Here is a 16706-nt window from a genome sequence, read left to right as displayed (position 1 = left end):
TAAGGATGAATACGTGCCAGATGAAATGGATGTGAGGGTCTGAAAGCTCTTTGAAGGAAACTTGAACAGAGGTGGATCCAGAGGAGAGGAAGACTAGGAGACAGAAAAGGAGATGAGTGGAGAGAATGAATTAAATGGAGGGTCATAAAAGAGACTGATGGGTGCACTTCAAGAATGAGGGTAGCCCTTTATTTTAAAATGAGGGGAAAATGAGGAAAAGAAACTGAATATGAAAAGCAAACATGGGACTGAGTTGCAGGGCCAGTGTTTACACTCCTATTGCATGTTGCTAATACACTGTTCCTGGGAGCACCCAACAGGAGTAAATTGCCTTGATGACAGATGTTGAAAGGAGAGGAAAATACTGGCCAAGCTACCTTCCTGAGAAAGCAAGGGAAGATGGGGTTTAGAGAAAGCGGAGACCATAAAGCTTATCCTACCATAGAGGAAACAACTATTGTGCAATCATTTTGTAAGTGTTAAAACACCAGAAAGACACAATGCTTAGATATTATATATTCATAGTGGTTATCAAACAAATTTTAGCGAATCAGATGCTCTGGACGTTATAGTGTTTAAGATTCCCAACATCATGCAAAGGAGATAGAATTTTTCATGAGTTCAGTTGAGGGATGAGAGAGGCAAGTACCTAGGAAGATAAATAGGTTGGCTGAGTTAAACAAGCAGGAGTTTGCAGAACCAGGGCCTGAGGCTGAGCTGGTCCTAAGTTCCAGGCTCTTGATCACCTCACTCTGGTAGAGTGTCACCGGTTTCAACTGGGCCATAAGCGGATTTGGGAGAGGCCCTCTGCCTCCTCCACCCACAGCTTTGTGATGACCAGCACATGGACCAGAGCTTTCTAATCCCCTTTTCTTTCTTACCTGGAACGAATGGACCTTGATTTCCAGGATCAGGGTTGGTGGTAAAGGCCCAGTTGGTGGAAGAAAGACCAAGAATGGCTTTGCTGTCACCACAGTCAAGATGCTGGTCCAGCTGCCACTGCAGACAATCAGTCATCTGGGTGCTTTTCTGAAGCTGTGCCTGTGAAATTGGCACCTCTGACCCTGGGAAACTCACAAGTTCTTGGTGAGAGTCCTCCCAGGTGTCACCTGAAAGGAAAAGAGGGTTCAGGAATGAAACCAATGAAAGCTTTTTCTTGTTAAGCCCTCCCAGAACACCCATTTCTGCTGTCCTAGCCCATGAGTGAAATCACCCAATAACCCAGACAACAAAGGCAGACATCAATGTGAAGAAGGCACCATATTTACGGCCGGGACTGGGGTGCAGAGAAGGCAGGTGCCAGGCTGAAATTCCTTGAAATGAGAAATCACCCACTTGAGTCGAGAGGGTTTGGGTGACACAGGAGTTCAAGCCTCTTTTTCTGTTCTTAGCTTTAGCTTGGAGCCTAGAGAGAAGATTCTAGACAAGCCTCTACGCATGGAGTGAAAGAGTTGTTGATATCTACCTACAGGAATAAAAGAACAGGAAGAGACATATGGCCTGAAAGCTTCAGGTCCTACTAGAATTTGAGCTGAGAAAATACAGTACATTCCAGACCATTTGAACTTCCTTGCTTGAAATTTTTGTCTACCTTTCTACTCACCTGTACATGTACATATAGAATAAAATGTATTCCCATGTGGGGCAGAATGGGGATGGATGGTATTAGCAGCTAGAACTAGTGGGGGAGAGGGCCGAGACCCTGTTGGAAACACCTTTATGTCTCTTTAGAGAGATTATATAGGTATACTCCTTATATACATGTCCCCCGACTGGTGCCTGGGCTGTGCTCCTAATGATATCTCTTTATATTTCCACTGCGAAATGAGTACATATTCTCAGAACCTGGGCTAACCAGGCATGAAGTACCCTCCTCTGGTGCAGGTCAGGCTCCTGTAAGGTCACGGCCGCCAGGGCCTGCTCTCCATTGCTGTGGGGCTCTCATCTCACCTTCTTATGCATCCACACCCTCAACAAGGTTTGTTTCTGTAACTGTCTCTTGTGTCTGTTATCTCTTAGTATTCCAGAAAGCATCTGAGTCTGACTCTCATCAAAGATTCATCCAACCTCCTTCCAACTGCTTTGTCTGATTCAGTCCGCTCTACACTCTCAAAGGTCACCTGTCTTCAGTTCAGTTCAGTTGCTCAGTTGTGTCCAACTCTTTGCGACCCCATGAATTGCAGCATGCCAGTCCTCCCTGTCCATCACCAACTCCCGGAGTTTACTCAAACTCATGCCCATTGATTCGGTGATGCCATCCAGCCATCTCATGGTCTGTTGTCCCCTTCTCCTCCTGCCCCCAATCCCTCCCAGCATCAGGGTCTTTTCCAATGAGTCAACTCTTCGCATGAGTTGGCCAAAGTACTGGAGTTTCAGCCTCAGCATCAGTCCTTCCAATGAACACCCAGGACTGATCTCCTTTAGGATGGATTGGTTGGATATCCTTTCAGTCCAAGGGACTCTCAAGAGTCTTCTCCAACACCACAGTTCAAAAGCATCCATTTTTCGGCGCTCTTTTTCTTCACAGTCCAACTCTCACATCCATACATGACCACTGGAAAAACCATAGCCTTGACCAGACGGACCTTTATTGGCAAAGTAATATCTCTGCTTTTTCATATGCTATCCAGGTGATCATAACTTTCCCTCCAAGGAGTAAGCGTCTTTTAATTTCATGGCTGCAGTCACCATCTGCAGTGATTTTGGAGCCCCCCAAAATAAAGTCTGACACTGTTTCCACTGTCTCCCTATCTAATTCCCATGAGGTGATGGGACCAGATGCCATGATCTTAATTTTCTGAATGTTGAGTTTTAAGCCAACTTTTTCACTCTCCTCTTTCACTTTCATCAAGAGGCTTTTTAGTTCCTCTTCACTTTCTGCCATAAGGGTGGTGTCATCTGCATATCTGAAGTTATTGATATTTCTCCTGTCTTACCGCCTCCAATCCTGTTTCATCACATGCTCCTCAGGTTATAGAAATTCATCCTCCCTTCCCTGCTATACAGATCTAACCTCCTCATTCGCCTTTCCAGAGCTCCTGTCTTCTAGTCCCTCTTTTTTCTGCAACATCACTTCCTACAGCTCCCCGTGCAAATCCTCCTAGGCTCAGGCTGGCCCCTTTCTGACCCCAGCCCTGTACCAGGAGCCTCTGTGAGCTTCCAGGGCTTTTTCCTAAAGCACTTCTCTCAGTCTGGTGTGCCCTTCATATTTGCACCAGGCAAACTTCATTAATCATTAATCATCATATTTTAGGACACTTAATCAGATTTTATGATAATTCACATTGGGCTGAAGGGTAAATTCTTGTACAAAATTTGGTGGTTGAAAAGACTGTCAAAACTACGTATCCCCTTATTCTCAAATGTTATTTTGAATCAATGTCTAGGATTGTTTTTAATTATCATTGTGCAATTTCATCATCTAATTTTATTTGTCTTTTCTTTTGAATGGGTTTTATTAAAACTATGCTTTGAATATTTTGCATTCACAGAATACAAAATAACCAAGCATTTTATCAAACATCAACAATACTGCCCAATTTTGTTAGTGTGGAGAAAAGCCTCCAATAGAAGATCAAGTTGTAATTTAAAAATCAAGTGTCTGTGTTGTTTCTGCAGGGTTTCTCCTTGTACACAGCGGACGGGGTAGACCTGCCTACTCGTATCCACATGGCTCCATAATAGCTATTCACAGTGTCCTAAGGTTATCATGTGAACACAGACGCAGGATGGATCCTCTATAGTTAGATATTCTATTCATTCATCTCAATCCATCTGTGGGGATTTGGCCTCTCCTGGCCCATGTGAACAATGGACTCCCAGGACTGGGCCATATCACACACTCACAAACATCTCAGACACATATCTGAGTCACGTGTCTGAGCCTCACTCATCCTCTTCACGGGAACCCACACCCGGCGGTCAGTGTCTCTGAGATAGAGCTCCACAGTTTTCAATGGCTTCAGCACAGCCAAATTCAAGGTCTACCTGGACCCGTCGTGACAGCAGATGACCTGGGGGCAGGAGTGGGTAGCGGCGGACTCTCACCCTGGCTGATCCCAGAGAGAGCCCCATGGAGCTGTGGCTCCACCTGGAGGGGCCGGGGAGCCGCTGGCTCTGCCCTTGGGACACAGTGCACAGAGGGACTGGGAGCGGGCAGGTCTGAGTGAGGGACCACAGGGGTCCCCTGCAGCCCTCTGGCAACTTTCAGTTGAAGATTAAGATAGTTGCAAATCTTTTGGTTAGCATAAAGAGAAAAACGTGAGCAACATCCTCTCTGAGTCACTGATGGTCCAACTGCTGAGAGGAGAGGACAGAGCCTGAGCCAGGAGTCGGGCCCAGGAGAGGTCAGTGTCCCACCTGCCAGTGGCCAGGAGTCTGGGCCCAGGGAAGGGACCTGCTGATCCTCAGTGCCCTCGGCTCCGCCATGAGACACCACAGCTACCTGAAAGGGTGCCTGGGAGGGCTGAAGGGGTTATAGTGCACTAGGAGCTCGCTTAGGAAGAGCATGGAGGACAGCAGGTGCACAAGGACTGTGCGTTCCCTTTCTGGTTTGTGAACTACTGTGATCCTGAGAAAGTCTTTGCTTCTCTGCTCCTCAGGGAAGAATGAGAAACAAGAAATAAACTGCTTCCAAGGGGAAAAGGCACCAACAGATTGACGGACAACTTTTATACGCCAAATATCATTTTAAAAGAAGTCAGATAAAATCTGATACATAATGGAGTTTCTTCTGGTTTATCAAGATGATCTTATGTATCAAAGTCCTAACAATAAGAATGCTTCTCCTAAAGAAAAAGTCAAGAAATAGCCCAAGAAGGATTTCACACCAGGTTTTAATCTCCACACCTTATGAACTGCTACCCAAGTGGACCTGGCCCATAAATTAGGTCAATACCCCCATCAGATACACAGGTTATGGGTATTTCCATGAGATTATACCACTGAGATTGCTTAAAACATTGAAACTAAAACCCACACATGGAAAACTCCTTTTTGCTGCACAAGGGATGAAACACAAGGGTGTTTCTAGAGGATGGAACAACAGAGACATATATTTGGATTCATGGGAATGACAGGGCATAGGCAGATTTGATGCTCAGGACCTAGTAGGTAAATGATTCAGAGGGAGGTAGGCAGCAAAGGGGTAAGTATCTGGAGTTGGGGAACAATATAACATGCATTACAAGTATGGAACAGATTGCAATCATGAATGCAAAGCCAGAGAACTTGCCAGAAACTATTCAAGAAATAAAATTAGGAACAAAATTTCCTGACTACAAGCATTCTTATCTTGATCAAAAGAGCTCGGTTACACAAATTCCTGCAGGTGAGACAGTGGTCGCTGAGATTCTGCCCTTATCCCTCCACTTGCCCTCTCTGGTCTGACTTGATACCACAAGCCTGTGCTGGTGAGATGAGTTCAGGTGACAGAGGGCAGCCTGGGGCCAAGAGAATGCAAAGGCTCATGATGCCTTTTAAAAGTTCAAACTGAGAACGTAGTTCTAATCGACCCGAGCCCAAGAACCTGGCTGGGAGTACTCACCGTTTACATCTAGAGCCAAGAAAACTTCTGTCTTCTCTGTTGGGAGGGAGACACTCCTAGAAGGAGGACAGGAGCCTTCCAGATGATGGCCAATAGAAGCAGCCAGATAACATTCATCCAGTGAGTCCGGGTGGACTTCATTCTCTTCTACCACCAGCTGCTCCATACTGAGATTTGTGGGGTTGGGAGAGCAGATGGTTAAAAAAGAGGGACTAGTCAACCTGGAGCCATAGCTGGTTTTGATGGGAGGGTTAAGAGACACATTGGGAAAGACAAATGGGGAGTCCCCTTAAAGGGAGGCATAACAATCCCCCCACCCACAAGACCCATCTGGGGCCTGAAGGTGCTTGCAAAGGAAAGGGAGAGAGAGTAAGGGAGAGTGTGCATGAGATGCTCTGAGCACAGAGAAGAAATGAGTTCAGGAGGAAGGAGAGGAGCCACCCCAGGACACATAGTCATGTCACACACGCCCTCAGAACATAAAGGCCACTTCAAATGCACCATAAATTTTGTTGAAATCTACATGCTTCATCCAGATGAATACCAGCTCTGGCAGCATAGTGGACTCCTAGTAATCTTGTGTCTACAAGACCAAGTTTTCTAATACTGCGATGGGACATGAATTTGTTTTCCTAGTTACTTTCCTTGCCACGAAATACCTGCCGAGGTCTTAAGACCAAAGACAGAGGCAGATAAGGATGGCATGCTGGTTTTAATCAAAGAGAGAGGACAGAGGAGCACAAGAAATCCTGTGGCTAATTAGTAGCCCTGCTTCAACTGACTGCAAGTTACTCTAATTGAGAGGGATTCATAAAGGGTGAAAACAGACAACCTTGTTACAGGGACACTTTGTGGTGGTCTGAATGGAAGAAATAGGCATGTTCAGCACTTTCTGATTCCCCTGCATGTGAGATGACCAAATGTCACTACTGATGTCAGACCCATGTTTCTCCATAGTTACCTAGAACAGATGATGTCATGATTTTCCTCGTCCTCAAGATCAGCAAGATTTTCTATGGATAAATTCAGACAAGTTGAGAAACATTTAGCAGATCTCATTGTGTAAATTAATAATCCAGTGTCTAATACTACCATAGGGACATTTATATAGGCAATGAGATGATAGTCTATTTAAGAAGGATATTCCAGATGCCTCATTTGAATCTCTCAGACTCTCCTTGGTTTACTTTCCTGAGCCATCAGCTGAGATCTCCCTTCCCTGGTAGATCCTCACCACAGTATTCTCTTCCGTGTTTCAGTAAAAGTTAAAGATTCATCTTCCCCACAGAGTCTGGGGAATAGTCCACAGCATTCCTGCAGAATACTTTAATACTCAGGCTTTTCTCATAATATGCTGAGTGCTTTAGCAGAATGATGGAATGAAGAAAATCTCGAGTCACATGAATCCTAGTTGTTACACGGACCATTCAGTCATTCATGAGGTGGGAAAAAGCCAGGGCTCTGCCTTGCTTCATGAAACACACACACAAGGTGATGGGAGGGCTCTTTGCATTCTGGGGACCAGATGATTGGTTTGCTAAGACAAGCAATTTAGAGAAGCAAACACTGGGGATGATAGCAGTGACACCAGGGGAGCAACAAATAATGAAGGCTGTGAGCACCTTTGGAAAGGCACAGAAATTCAAGGGACACTTTGGGTATGAAAATGGGAGCCTTGTGGCCAAGAAGAGACATTGCATAGGAATCAGGAAAAAAATACAGTCATCTCCGGACACCTGCACACATACAAGAGTGAGTGTTTCACACCAACCTTGGGTCCGTGATCTAACTTGGGGCCTGACCTGTAGGCTTCACCTGAATGAAGAAGACAGCACAGCTCTCAGACCCCCCTGATGTCTGTACTTAAAACTCTACCACAGAGTCCGATACAAATCACTGTCTACAGAACTTCCAACAGGGCTGAGAAACCTCAGCACCCCAGAGGCGAGGCGTACGAAGCACACAGCGTCTACCTGGGCATCCAGGTGGAGTTCTATCACAAGAAAATACTCACTGGTTACATCCCGAGCATAAGAGACATCCACGTCCTCAGGTGAGAAGATGACAGTGCTCCTATAGGGCCAGAAGGAGTCTGACAGGCTAGGAAGAACCGAGTAAGTCAGATAATAGTCATCCAGAGAGTTCTGTGGGACAACTTCTTCTACCATCTGTGGCATCTGGCTGCTGAACCTGGTGGGGGAGGGAGGGCAAAAGATTAAGCCAAGACTGATCAGAAACTCTACAGTTCTACCTGGTTCTAATGGAATGTTTGAGTGGTGAAGCACGCCAAGGGTCTCATCCATTAGAGAGAGAAAAGTCTGTTTTGTGTGTGAGACACAGCGTGGTTTCACAGGGGCAGAAGAGAGAAAGAGCAGTAGGGGCTCAGTGCTCTGGCCAAAGAACAGGCTGATGAACAGACCGAATTCTCTCTGGTGGTGCAGTCATGCCTCACATACAGGGACACAGAACATTGGCTTTCACACTTCCATTTACACCGCATGACATTACTATGACACACACGCCAGCATGCTGACACCAAACAGAAAGCAGATACGCATCTCACTCTGTAAACCACACCTGATATAAAGGTTGAGTGCAAACACACCAGTCTGACTTAGTTCACCCGGGTCAACTGATTTGGATTTTAAACTTGACAAGTAAATAAGAAACGGGAAACAATAGAAGTACCACAGTGAAAGCAGAGAACATTATGGAAAAGGATAAGAGTGGTGGGCAAAACTACCGACACAATATATTCAGCACTTTCTGTTTTTCCCTGGATCGGGGTCTGTAGATGTCATCACTGTACAAAGAGCCCACAGATATTCAAAATTACCTCGGGGCAACCACCTCTGGTCCTTTCAGGTCATCATGATCATTCTGCGTTTCTGCAAATAAATTAACAGGAGAGTTATATCAGGCACATGCCTTTCAAAAATGTCCAATCCTGTGCCTATGTTCACAATGTGGTAACAGGCTCTTGAGACAGAAATCATCCAGGAGGCCCTAGAAAGAGCCTCATAAGGTGGCACTGGTTTCCTTCTTGAGCCATTGGGCAAATTTCCTTGATATCCTATGTCATTGGCAGAGTATCCTGGTCGTGAGTCTGTGCAAACAGCTAAATAAATCCTTTTCCCCACAGTTCCTGGGGAACAACTTTGCTACATCCTCAGCCTGCTATAATACTCAGGATTTTGTCATCTGAAATGTTGTTTATTAATGGGATAAGTGATTACACAGTGAGATTAAGTGGAAGTGGAATCCATACACCATCAAGTCAAGTGAATCTCAAAGCTGCAAACAGTGGCCATTCATCGGATTGGGAAGTTCCAGGGCCCTGCTTTAGGTCAGAGAAACATACCAAAGGATGACAGTGTGGTTTACCTTCTGGTTTCAGAGACTTCGAACAAGAAAAGTTAAAGGAAAAGAGAGAGCCTATGGGTTGATAGAAGTGAATCAAAGTAGTGACATCTCCAAAGGTATAAACAAGCGTGCCAAAAGCCCTGGACAGGTGTAGGAACTCAGGGACATTACCCAGAAATGAAAATTAAAGCATTTCATGTGAGATACGAGGTTCACTCAAAATTAGGAAGCCTGAAAGGTACCTCCTGTGCCAAATCTGCTGAGGTACCCGTGAGTCTGGCTGGACCACCTTGGGTAGAGTGGTTTACCATAGGGACATCCATGACAGTGAACTTAGAAAAGTTCATTCAGAGAATGTCTTATTTTAAATGGAATTATAGAGTCTGGTTCAAACCAGGCTTCAGGATGTAAGCATAGGGTCTATTAAAGGGGATTAATTCTCCAGGAGTAGACTAACAGATGTAATGAAGACTACCTGTGAGACCAGTTGGATTTTCATCCTCTTCTGCATGAGAGCAACCACAGGCTCCATCCATGGCAGACTCCACATTCTCTTCATCAAATGCAATTTTCCCATCACTGTAAGGCTGGTTGCAGGCAGAACCTTCCTGGGGAGTGGAAGCTACTGAAACACATTCATCCTGGGATTGTGGGAACATCACCTTCTTTTCCACATCCTGCATGTTCACGCTGTGTCAGATGGAGAAGGGAGGACAGAAGATTAAGAGGACTCGACTCCAAGCTATCTGGCTGGCTTTGATGACAGGCATTGAGAGTGGTCACGGAAAGCAAAAGGGCAGCCCCCTTAAGGAGGGAAGTAACTGCTCCTGATGTGGAGTGGAGTGTGGCTGCCCTGGGGTGGGAGAGAGACAGCAGGTTCTCTGGGCACTGGCCACACAAGCAGTGGTTGAAGGAGGAGACGGAACGTTCCCTGCATGCAAACCTCATGACGCCCAGCATGCACAGAGGACTGGGACAGCAGTTCAAACTTTTCTGCACACATTGTGTTGATCTGGATATCCTGTGTCCAAGTCAACACAGCTGTTAAGAAGTTAAAATGTTTGTGTTTGGACTCTATTCCATTCAATTTAAAATTTTTTATTTGCACAAATATACATTCCCATTCAGTTTTTCAGAGTTGGAGAAAAAGGAGTTAGAGACTAGATATTCTGCCTTCAAGAACTATTTTTTCAATATTTTGTTGTAATATGAATATTGTTCTATATTCTTCCCTTGAAATCCAATATTTGCCAACATGCTGATGCCAAACCAGTGTAAGACCATAGGATCTCACCCTACATTAACCGCTCAGGAGAAAGCACATGAACACAGGAACTCCTAGGTTTGGTTATTTCACCTGGGTCAACTCACTGTACATTACTAAGCTTGAAGGATTAAAAAATTGAAATCCACAAACTTGTGAAACATAGACAACGTTGTTAAAGAGATAATTGCTGTTGAATGAATAGATGAAAGAATTACATAGACTACTTTCCATTTTTCTCTGGATCTGAGGTCTCCTGCTGTCACCACTGACATTCACAGCCCACAAATCTTCAAATTACCTGGGAAATGTGAGCTCTTGTCCATTCACTTGCTTGTGATAATTTTCATTGTCTAGTAAGAAATTCAGAGACAGCAGGTCATAATAAGAAAATCAGACCTCACACATATCTACTCAGTAATCACATATACAACAAGGACTTTAATATTCTCATTGTAAGAACATAATTCTTTAGCAAAGTTATTCTAGGACACTTAAATCTTATGAGAATTAGACTGGACTGCTTCCAGAGCCATTGAGGAAATTTGCTGCTTGAACTCGTATCTCTCCCAACATCCTTTGTTCTGAGTCTGTATAAGCAGTTAAAAATGTATTTTCCACAGAGATGCTGGAACATGAGCTGAGTTATTTTCTAGAATTATTTTGTAGTACTGCTTAGTCCCATCAGATTATGTGGTTGTTGATGGTTTAGAGGAATTTATACTTGGGACTAGAGTGATGGGTGAATTGTGAAAACGTTAGCCGCTCAGTAGTATCCATCTCTTTGTGACCGCATGGACTACAGCCCACTGGGCTCCTCTGGCCATGGAATTCTCCACACAAGAATACTAGAGTGGGTGCCATTCTCTTCTGCAGAGGATCTGCATGACGCACGGATTGAACCTGTGTCCTCTGCATTTCGGACAGGTCTTTACCATCTGATCCACCAGGATAACCCAGTGAATTGTACTAACCCTCAAATCAAAAAAAAGCTTTGGTGCTACACAGAAACCATGGCCATTGGAAGCTGGAGGAATGGCCAGAGCCCAGCCTTGCTGCATGGAAACATCCAAGCGAGGCTATGGTACAGTTGTGTCTGTCTTGGTGTCAGATAACATGTTAGCTAAGACCTGGCAACATCGAGAAAAGGGAGACTGGGATTGAGAGCAGTAAAACAAAACCTGGAAATCACCTCTCCTTATAAAGAGGCAAGTCTGTCATCATTTCTGGAGAGGCCAAGAACATTTACAAAAATTAGATCACTGCAGGTAACAATACACTGGCTCCAAACTAGTTCTGACAGATACCTCCTATGGATTTCCAGCTGAGGTGGGTGAGAGTTGTCACAATTCATTTGGGTCAAATGCCTGACACTGGGGTCAGGGTGACAGAGGCAAGCCCAGAGCCAAGAAAAGAATGAAAGCTCCTGACCCACCTGATGTCTCTGTTGCATAATAGAGCCTTTTCCCTGGATTCAACTTAGATGTGTCCATACAGTCTGTCCTAAGAGATGACCTTCCTTGGTCTACACAGCTTGTGGGGAGAAATAATATGGGGGCTACCTGAAATATTGGTTGGAATTTCATCTTCTTTAGCATGAGAGTAACCCCATGTTCCATCCAGATCAACGTCTACTTCCAGTTCATTAAAGTTAAATTTGTCATCACTGTAAGGCTGGTGCTTATCAGAACTTCCTTGGAGAATTGAAGGCATCAAAACACATTCATCCTTGGATTCTTCATGCACTTCCTTCTTTTCAACCTCCTGCAGCTCCATGCTGTGCCAGATGGGAAAGGAATGACAGAAAATTAAATGAAGAAGATATGACCCCAAGCCATGCTAGCTGGTTTTGACAGGAGGCATGTGGAGTGGTCACAGAGAGTACAAGAGCAGGCCCCTTCAAGACAGAAGGAACTTTCCTCTCTTATATGAAGTGGAGTGTGTCTGTCTGGGGTTGGGAGAGGGGGTCAAGCAGGTACTCAACAGACCAGTCACAAAGTTCTGATGAGGAAGGAGCCTCAACCATCCCAGGATGGTACTATCAGGAACAGGAAGCACAGAAGAACTTCCACACCAAGTGCTTCCCCACAGGTCCTAAGCCATGTTGAATTTAAGATGAAGTAGTCAAGTGAATAAGGGCTTCCCCAGTGGCTCAGGAGGCTGAGTGGCTCCTGCCAATGCAGAGATGCAACTTCGAACCCTGGCCAGGAAGATCCCTTGGAGAAGGAAATGGCAAATCACTCTAATCTTCTTGATGGGAAAATGCATGGGACAGAGGAGCCTGGCATGTTCCAGTCTGTGGGGGTCACAAAGATTCAGAGACAACAGAGCAACTGAGCATGCCCAGTGAGGTGAGTACAGATATTAAAGCTTTACAGACTCTCTGAGATGCTCTCCCTTCTCTTTAGGGATTGAAAGGCCTCTCAGGCCTCTTTCTCTGACTAGTATCACAGACATTAGGTTTCTTTTCTGGACAGTTGTCCTGGTGTTTAGTTTTGCTAGGTGCTTCTCTACTAATTCCATTGCTAGTTACCTTCCTTCCAAGGGTTGAAAACAACTGTGTAGAAATCGATATTTGTCTCACTTGGACTTCCTGTAGAAGAGAACAGATGCTCTCTGTGTATACAGGAAATCCTAAGGGTGGTGCATTCACTTTGGGTCATACATACAAGTAGCACAGAGACAGCAGACAACCACGTTACAGGGACATTTCCATGTGGGTTGAGTGAAGTAAATTAATACCATGTGAAGTTGTGCTTATACTGACATGTGACTCTCTTGAGTTCACTTATTGTTCTTTTGTGATCCTGTCCATGTTGTCCCTACACATTACCAGCTCCTGACAGACAAACTGAAAACCACAATCACAGAAAACTAACCACTCTAATCACAAGTGGCACAGCCTTGACTAACTCAATGAATTTATGAGCCACGCAGTGAAAGGTCATGGTGGAGAGTTCTGACAAAACGTGGTCCGCTGAGAAGGGAATGGTGAACCACTTCAGTATTCTTGCCTTGAGAACTCCATGAACAGTATGAAAAGACAAAAAGATAGGACGCTGAAAGATGAACTTCCCATGTTGGTAGGTGCCCAATATGCTCCTGGAGATCAGTGGGGAAATAACTCCTGAAAGAATGAAGAGATTGAGCCAAAGCAAAGACAACAGCCAGCTGTGGATATGCCTGGTGATGGAAGCAAGGTCTGATGCTGTAAGAGCAATACTGCATGGGAACCTGGAATGTTAGGTCCGTGTTTCAAGGCAAATTGGAAGTGGTCAAACAGGAGATGGCAAGAGTGAATGTTGACATTTTAGGAATCAGCGATCTAAAATGGACTGGAATGGGTGAATTTGATTCAGATGACTATTATATCTACTACAGTGGGCAAGAATCCCTTAGAAGAAATGGAATAGCAATCATAGTAAACAGAAGAGCCCAAAATGAAATACTTGGATGCAATCTCAAAAAGGACAGAATGATCTCTGTTCCTTTCCAAGGCAAACCATTCAATATCCCAAGAGTCCAAATCTATGCCTTGGCCAGTAATGCTGAAGAAGCTGCAGTTGAACAGTTCTAAGAAGATCTACAAGACCTTCGAGAACTAACACCCATAAAAGATGTTCTTTTCATGATAGGGGACTGGAATGCAAAAGTATGAAGTCAAGAAACACCTGGAGTAACAGGCAAATTTGGCCTTGGAGTACAGAATGAAGCAGGGCAAAGGCTAATAGAGTTTTGCCAAGAGAATGCACTGGTTGTAGCAAACAACCTCTTCCAACAACACAAGAGAAAACTCTACACATGGACATCACCAGATGGTCAGCACCAAAATCAGATTGATTACATTCTTTGCAACCAAAGGTGGAGAAGTTCTATACAGCCAGCAAAAAGAAGACCAGGAGCTGACTGTGGCTCAGATCATGAAATACTTAATGCCAAATTCAGACTTAAATTCAAGCAAGTAGGGAAAACCACTAGACCATTCAGTATGACCTAAATCAAATCCCTTATGATTAAAGAGTGGAGGTGAGAAGCAGGTTTAAGGGACTAGATTTGATAGAGTGCCTGATGAACTATGGATGGAGGTTCGTGACCCTCTACAGAAGACAGAGATCAAGACCATCCCCAAGAAAAAGAAATGCAAAAAAGCAAAATGGCTGTCTGAGGAGGCAGTAGAAATAGCTGTGAAAAGAAGAGAAGTGAAAAACAAATGAGAAAAGGAAAGATATTCTCATCTGAATGCAGAGTTCCAAAGAAGAGCAAGGAGAGATAAGAAAGCCTTCCTCAGTGATCAGTGCAAAGAAATAGAGGAAAAAATAGAATGGGAAAGACTAGAGATCTCCTCAAGAAAATGAGAGATACCATGGGAACATTTCATGCAAAGATGGGCTCAATAAAATTGTATGGACCTCACAGAGCAGAAGATATGAAGACGAGGTGGCAATAATACACAAGAACTATACAAAAAAGATTTTCATGATCCAGATAACCACGACGGTGTGATCACTCACCTAGAGCTGGACATCCTGGAATGTGAAGTCAAGTAGGCCCTAGGCAGCATCACTATGAACAAAGTTAGTGGAGGTGATGGAATTCCAGCTGAGCTATTTCAAATCCTAAAAGATGATGCTGTGAAAGTGCTGCACTCAAAATGCCAGCAAATTTGGAAACTCAGCAGTGGCCAAAGGTCTAGGAAATGTCATATTTCATTCCAGTCCCAAAGAAAGGCAATGCCAAAGAATGCTCAAACTACTACACAATTGCACTCATCTCACATGCTAGTAAAGTAATGCTTAAAATCCTCCTAGGCAGGCTTCAACAATACCTGAACCATGAACTTCCAGATGTTCAAGCTGGTTTTAGAAAAGGCAGAGGAATCAGAGATCAAACTGTCAACGTCTGTTGGATCAATGGAAAAGCAAGAGAGTTCCAGAAAAAACATCTATCATGCTTTATTGACTATGCCAAAGCCTTTGATTGTGTAAGCTAAGCTAAGTTAAGTCACTTCAGTTGTGTCCGACTCTGTGTGACCCCATAGATGTCAGCCCACCAGACTCCCCGGTCCCTAGGATTCTCCAGGCAAGAACACTGGAGTGGGTTGCCATTTCCTTCTGCAATGCAGGAGAGAGAAATTTGAAAGTGAAGTCACTCAGTCGTGTCTGACTCTTAGAGACCCCATAGACTGCAGCCTAAAAGCTCCTCCATCCATGGGATTTTCCAGGTAAGAGTACTGGAGTGGGGTGCCATTGCCTTCTCCGTTTGACTGTGTGCATCACCACAAACTGTGGAAAATTTTGAAAGAGATGGGAATACCAGACCACCTGACCTGCTTCTTGAGAAATCTGTATGCAGGTCAGGAAGCAACAGTTAGAACTGGACATGGAATAACGGACTGGTTCCAAACAGGAAAATTTGTACATCAAGGCTGCATGTTGTCACCCTCCTTATTTAACTTTCATGCAGAGTACATCGTGAGGAATGCTGGGCTACATGAATCACAAGCTAGCATCAAGATTGCCAGGACAAATATCAGTAACCTCAAATATGCAGATGATACTACCCTTATGGCAGAGAGCAAAGAACTGAAGAGCTTCTTGATGAAAGTCAAAGAGGAGAGTGAAAAAGTTGGCTAAAGCTCAACATTCAGAAAACTAAGACCATGGCACCTGGTTCCATCACTCCATGGCAAATAGATCGGAAGACAGAGGAAACAGTGTCAGACTTATTTTGGGGGGGTCCAAAATAACTGCAGATGGTGACTGCAGCCGTGCAATTAAAAGACACCTACTCCTTGGAAGAAAAGTTATGACCAAACTAGATAGCATATTGAAAAGCAGAGACATTATTTTGCCAACAAAGGTCCATGTAGTCAAGGCGATGGTTGTTCCAGGAGTCATGTATGGATGTGAGAGTTGGACTATAATAAAGAGAGCTGAGCACCGAAGAAAAATGCTTTTGAACTGTGGTATTGGAGAGGACTCTTGAGTGTCCCTTGAACTGCAAGGAGATCCAACTAGTCCATCAAAAAGGAAATCAGTCCTGAATATTCACTGGAAGGACTGATGTTGAGACTGAAACTCCAATACTTTGGCCACATGATGTGAAGATCTAACTCATTTGAAAACACCCTGATGCTGGGAAAGACTGAAGGTGGGAGGAGAAGGGGACGACAGAGGATGAGATGGTTGGATGGCATCACTGAGTCAATGAACCTGAGTTTGAGACTCTGGGAGTTGGTGATGGACAGGGAGGGCTGGTGGGCTGCAGTCCATGGGATCACAAGAGTTGGACACGACTGAGGGACTGAACTGAACTGATAGATAATCATCACCTGGGGGTTGGTGTTTCTTGTGCTTGTTCATCGACTTCATCTTCATCTTCATCAGTTTCTGCAAACAAAATCAGAAAAACCCAGTCAGCTTTTAGTCACTTCACCCACTGCAAACACAGGGACTCATGGTCACAGGACCATAAACATCTATGTATGAGTCAGTACTGTACGGGAGTTTTAATGCATTCTTTCTAAAAAACTGC

Source organism: Muntiacus reevesi, chromosome 1 (assembly GCF_963930625.1).
Source record: "Muntiacus reevesi chromosome 1, mMunRee1.1, whole genome shotgun sequence".
NCBI classification, from domain to species: domain Eukaryota; kingdom Metazoa; phylum Chordata; class Mammalia; order Artiodactyla; family Cervidae; genus Muntiacus; species Muntiacus reevesi.
Note: the sequence above shows the minus strand (reverse complement) of the source record.